Source organism: Cimex lectularius, unplaced genomic scaffold, assembly GCF_000648675.2.
Source record: "Cimex lectularius strain Harlan isolate CLEC.00 unplaced genomic scaffold, Clec_2.1 scaffold139, whole genome shotgun sequence".
NCBI classification, from domain to species: domain Eukaryota; kingdom Metazoa; phylum Arthropoda; class Insecta; order Hemiptera; family Cimicidae; genus Cimex; species Cimex lectularius.
This window is the reverse complement of record NW_019392832.1, coordinates 912,571-918,668: the sequence shown is the minus strand read 5'-3', so window position 1 is coordinate 918,668 and position 6,098 is coordinate 912,571. Positions and strand designations below refer to the sequence as shown.

Below are 6,098 nucleotides of genomic sequence, written 5' to 3'. Positions count from 1 at the left end.
TTAACTTACGTAGTTAAATGATTATCGATATTAATTGCGTCAATTTAAAAAAAGTTCTAAAAAAATCTAAAACTATAAAAAAATCTAATATAACTATATAACTATAAGAAAAAATTATAATTAATTATAATAAATTATATATAATGATAATAAATTATATATAATTATAANTATAATAAAAAAAAATTTAACTATCAATTTTGGATTCTTTTTGGTGATAGGTTTTTATTTGTATTTTCCCCATAAGCTGAATTTTTTTTTTTTTTTAATTTTCATTGTAGTTGGAATATAATTGAATATACTTCTTTTATCTGAATTGTATTCAAACTGAACATAAACTTAAAATTAACTATTTACAAAGTATTATATTATACAGATATGCTGTCTTAGGTTGTTAAACCATTATCAATATAAATTGCGTAAATTTAAAAAAACGTTCCCTTTAAACTATGTATTACAAAAATACATTGATTTAGTAACAAGAGACTTTACCAAAGTTAAAAATTAGACAAGATCTCAATATAATTTGTATGCATTAAAATCAATCTCTACATGTTATATAGTTATTATTTTACGGCAGCGTAGTTCTTCAACCAGCTTACGGCTTGAGTGCAACAACTCCGGTATGGTCTAGTGGCTAGGATACCTGGCTTTCACCCAGGAGGCTCGGGTTCGATTCCCGGTACCGGAATAAATTTTTTTTACTTTTCCGTTTTATAAATTTACTCAAAAATATTTTGATATTGAACTCTCAGGTAATTTACTTGACCAGATTTTTAAATAAGAGGAAACAAAAAGTATGTTTAAACAAAAAACCAGACACTCTTATATTGTGGTTTATTATTCAGATATCGTGAGATGCGGTCGGGAGTGATGTAGGTTTCAGAAAAACATTTTCTTTATCGTGCCAACGTTTCGATCTTTTATTGAGATCATCTTCAGGGCCTGGGATTAAACATTAATTATATTAATGTAATTTAATGTAAACATTAAATTACATTGTAAATCCCAGGCCCTGAAGATGATCTCAATAAAAGATCGAAACGTTGGCACGATAAAGAAAATGTTTTTCTGAAACCTACATCACTCCCGACCGCATCTCACGATATCTGAATAACTATCGATTAACGGTCACTAATCTCTACACATTGTGGTTTATTTCAAACTATATGTATTTTTATCGCTATATTAATTGTAACATACGTATTGTAATGCAAACCTAATTAAACAAGATCAAAAATGCATGAGGTTTAATTTAAAAAAATGTAATTATGATGGTTTGAAAAAAATGATTTAAACACCTGAAAATTATTTAGTGACAGATAAAAATTTAACCAAAAATTCTTTATCTTTGTTCTTAATATTTTATTATGTTACTATTACATTAATACATTATTAATTATGTAAGCATTAATTACTTAATAAGTTACTTTCTTTCAAACCAGTGTAATTAAATAATTTTTAACTTTGATTTTTCCTTCTCGAAGGTGGGATAAAAGGCCATCTCAAAACTACAACCAGTTTTTCTTTCAATCCGTACGTTTCGGATTTATTTTAATCCTTCCTCAAGTGAGTTAATGAGGTGGTTAAAACAGTGGTTCAGTCATTAATATTTTTTAACAGTTTATTTTAAAAAAGAGCCAGTATGGCACATATTTAAGTCTTTCAGACTCTGAACAAACGTTTTTTCTTTTTCCCCCCTTTTTTGTTTGTTTTAAGAGTTAGATGTGTTATAGGAATTAAATTTTCTAAAATGGTTCAGAGTTTTTACCAGATATTTTGACAACTTGTAGGTGGGAGAGCCGAGAGAACAAAAAACGTTTGTTCGGAGTCTGAAAGACTTAAATATGTGCCATACTGGCTCTTTTTTAAAATAAACTGTTAAAAAATATTAATGAGTGACGACCACTGCTTTAACCACTGCGCTAACTCACCTGACGAAGAATTAAAATAAATCCGAAACGTTGTGGATTGAAAGAAAAACTGGTTGTTGTTTTTTTGAGATGACCTATTATCCCACTTTCGAGAAGGAAAAATCATAAGTTAAACTGTTGAGGTCGAAATATAAGAAAACATCGTTCTCTCAATAATTTTTATTAAAACTTATTCATGTTATATTAATGCCACTAACCACATAACTGTTCTATGTTGGGTATTATATTGTGGGTGTTATACTAACCACTAACCTTAACAGTCTGACAGTTGGGATGAATACTCAAGGAAAAAATAGCTCCAAAGCTTGGGCGGGTTTTACGTTCCGAACCCGAAAAAAGTGAAAAGCAAAGTTATTCGCTTCGTATACGATTTCCGAAACTGTTGAGCGAAAACTGCAAAACCCGAGCACAAATCAGTTTCAGTGGATGTTATATGTATGCATTGCAATGCTAAACACTTTGAGCGTAGAAAACCAGAACTCCTGCAACCACAATGGCCTTATTTTAATCCCAGAACAACAAATTTTATTAAACAACAAAATTAATTAATTGTATAAGCGATATACTGGCACTGCCACAAACAAAGAAATTCCTAAAAGGACCTTCTTGGACCTAAGATACCAGGACAGATTTATCGATTCACATAATTTGTTGCCATGTGATGGTGTATTTCCGTCATATGGTCAATTATATTTTACAGACTCTTCCTCCAAAGCGGCGTTCAGGATGCCCAGTTAAAAAAACACTAGACAGCTCTTGGTGGCATTTTGTAAAAAAACCGTCTGCTGAAGCGTACAGGGTTGCAACTGAAACAGTTTTATCTTGAACTTGCGTTTTGTTGATAGCGTGCCGATTATGCGTAGATGTAACCTCCAGCAGGAGAATTAGCTGGAATTTTCCGTACTTCAGAAGTAGATCATCGACTCGTGCACATTCGTCAAAGGACTCCAAATTTAATTTATGTTTTAAGCACTCGTTATGATTCCGTGTTGTACCTACTATGATGAGCCTCTAAATTGACTAACTAAAACGACTAACAATGTTTCAGTTTTCTCTCTATCGATTTGCTATTCGCAATCCGTTTTCCCACGTTCATAAATCATATCGTTCCATGATTCTAACTTTAGAACGGGGCAATTGCCTAAGAGGCCACTAGTTAATAATATTCATGGAATAGAATGCATTTTGTAACTTGATATTGTTAGATATTGTTTTTATGTTATCAATGTAATACCAGATACTATTTCAATGAAACGTACATTCGTAAAAAAAGTAATAGGTTTTTGAAAATTTGAGATATACTTTCGAATTTTACCCCATCCACCGTGGAATTGAGCCAGACGGGATACTATGCAGAATCGGCCATGATTGTGTTCCGAAACTGGACCAATTACCAGGTGTTACTTCACAGCCATAATTATAAAAGGGCAAGACAAAAAGAAGGAAAGGTTTCAAATTGAAAGACGTCGGCCATTAGGGAATGGTGAACAGGAAAAAAGGCGACGTTGACCTGGCCATTATGATGCGAACGATGGAAAAATGAGGCCTCATTAGTATTCGGGTTACAATGTTAATTAACTGCTATTAATATCCATATTATAACGCCCACCGGTCTTAAGAACTTTGTCGTTCTCACGAAACCCCGCGGGGGTCTCTTTTGGTATAGGTTGGCCTTCATCCAACAACCATTTACAGTCCATTTTGGGCATTTTACTATTATATTTCACCGGCCTTTCCAAATCAGGATCATTATATTTTTTTTCGAATATCTAATCTCAATCTTATTAGTTTAATCCATTAGATTTTGTGGTCCGATTGACCAAATAACTGATTTCAATTAATTAACCTTTATATAAGGTATTGGTTGAGATAAAAAAGTCAGTGTCACGTGCAGGATTCGAACCTACGACCTTCGACTAAATACGCTGCTGCTCTACCACTTGAGCTATCGTGACTTCCATCCACTCGGACACCAACTTCCCTTCAAGTGGTAAAGCAGCGGCGTATTTAGCCGAAGGTCGTGAGTTTGAATCCCGCTCGTGAAATTGACTTTTTTATTTCAAACATTACCTTACATAAATATTAATTAATTGAAACTTATTAGCTAATTTTTGCAATATTAAAAAAGAAAAAAATAAGGATCCTGACAAGAATTTTTTGCAGTGATATTTATTTGATTTTTACTTACATAAAGAAAAGCAGATAAATTAATCTGGTCGTCTCCGATCATCTTGGTATGTTGGTCCCTGGTATGGATCATCGCTGGTTTGGTTGAAATTTTGCCATCTTCAGAGGTGGGACACTATCTATAAATCAGAAAGGACAATTTTCTTACAATCTAGAGTACATAGATAGACATTATGAAGTCCAAATATAGAAGAAGAAGAAAAATAACTTTATTCTGGGACTGATGTCCCCTAAGAATAATTTACATGAAATAAATAAAGGAAGTTCCTTCTATGAAGTTAAAAGTAAAAAAAAAGATAGAAATCTTGGCACAATGTATACCAATAAGGCAGGACAGAAGAAAAAATTACGAGAATATTAAACAAAAATAACAAATGTTAACGTGAGGTCTCTGCTTGGAGGGAGAGGAGGTGATTATACAGGTGGGATTTAAAGGAGGAAAAGGAGGCAGCGTGACGAATAGAAAGGGGAAGGGAGTTCCAGAGTTTAGGGGCTCGGATCAGAAAGGATCTTTCGAAGGTATGGGTTGTATGTTGCGGAAGGATAAGGTCGATTGGGGATGAGCGGGTCTTACGAGTGAGATGTGAGGAGTTGAATTGGAGGGATTGGATGATGTAAGGAGGACGACGAGTGTGGATGGACTGGAAAAGAAAGCAACCTAGGAAATACTGTGCACGGAAGGAGGGGAATAGCCAGGAAAGTTGGGAATACAACCCCGACACCCGGGATCCCCGTGGGGTGCCGTACACAAATCTTACGCAACAATTCATAATACGCTTCAATCGCGCGTTCTCCCCCTCCGAGAGACCACCGTATGCCAAACAGCTATAATCGAAGAAGGGAAGTATAAGGGAAGATACAAGGAGTTTGCGGGTGGAGAAAGGTAAGAGAAGCCAGGACCGACGAAACAGGCTGAGGGAGGCAATGGAATGGCGGGAAATTTGGGAAATGTGAGAATGCCAGGAAAGGTTTTGGTCAAAGACTACTCCTAGGTTTTTAACCGAAGAGCAGAAGGGGATGGGATGGTTATTTAGCATGCGAGGTGGGATGCTGGCGAGGGAATTGAGGAGTTGCCTGGAACCGATAATTATGGCGGCATATTACAAATATTTGTAATTAAATGCACATATAGATAATTATTAACAATATAGTTAATCTTTTCTAATCGTACATATCATAACAACATATATTTGAGATGAGACCTTTTAATAACATTTTAATTTAATTAAATCTGAATAATTAAGTTGTAATTGTGAATTGATGGTATTTTTACAATAGCTAACATAAAATCAAAAGGTAAACCCTCACACGTGTAGTTATATATTACTTACCTAAATTTATTTTTATTATATACATATATATCATTATTATTTTTGTAATAATATTTTTAATAATATAATTACGTCTAATTATTCAGAAATCGTGAGATGCGGTCTGGTGTGATGTAGGTTTCAGAAAAACATTTTGTTTATCGTGCCTACGTTTTGATCTTTATTGAGATCATCTTCAGGGCCTTGTGTTGTCTACATTTCAACAAAAAAGTTCTCTGGCTGATAGCCGATGGGAGTTTCTTCTCATTGTTGGCGATGTCCTTCAGAATACTTTTAGCTTCGTGTCCATATGTAGTTGAAATTTGTTCATAGAATCCCATCTTCTTCGTTCTTCTCGTGTAGAAATGTGTGGTGGTTAGTGACCGTTAATCGATTTATTCAGAAATCGTGAGATGCGGTCTGGTGTGATGTAGGATTCAGAAAAACATTTTCTTTATCATGCCAACGTTTCGATCTTTATTGAGATCATCTTCAGGGCCTTGTGTTGTCTGTATTTTAGCAAAAATGTTCTCTGGTTGATAGCCGATGCGAGTTTCTTCTCATTCAAACGTTGGCACGATAAAGAAAATGTTTTTCTGAAACCTACATCACACCAGACCGCATCTCACGATTTCTGAATAATTATCGATTAACGGTCACTAATCAC

General features: G+C 34.3%; 1 non-coding gene across 1 annotated transcript; it reads left to right on the top strand.

Moving 5' to 3' along the window:
- The first annotated feature begins 619 nt into the window (after nt 1-619).
- Nucleotides 620-691, top strand: Trnae-uuc. The gene has a single exon. It is a non-coding gene; the product is annotated as a tRNA-Glu (tRNA).
- The last annotated feature ends 5,407 nt before the right edge of the window (nt 692-6,098 follow it).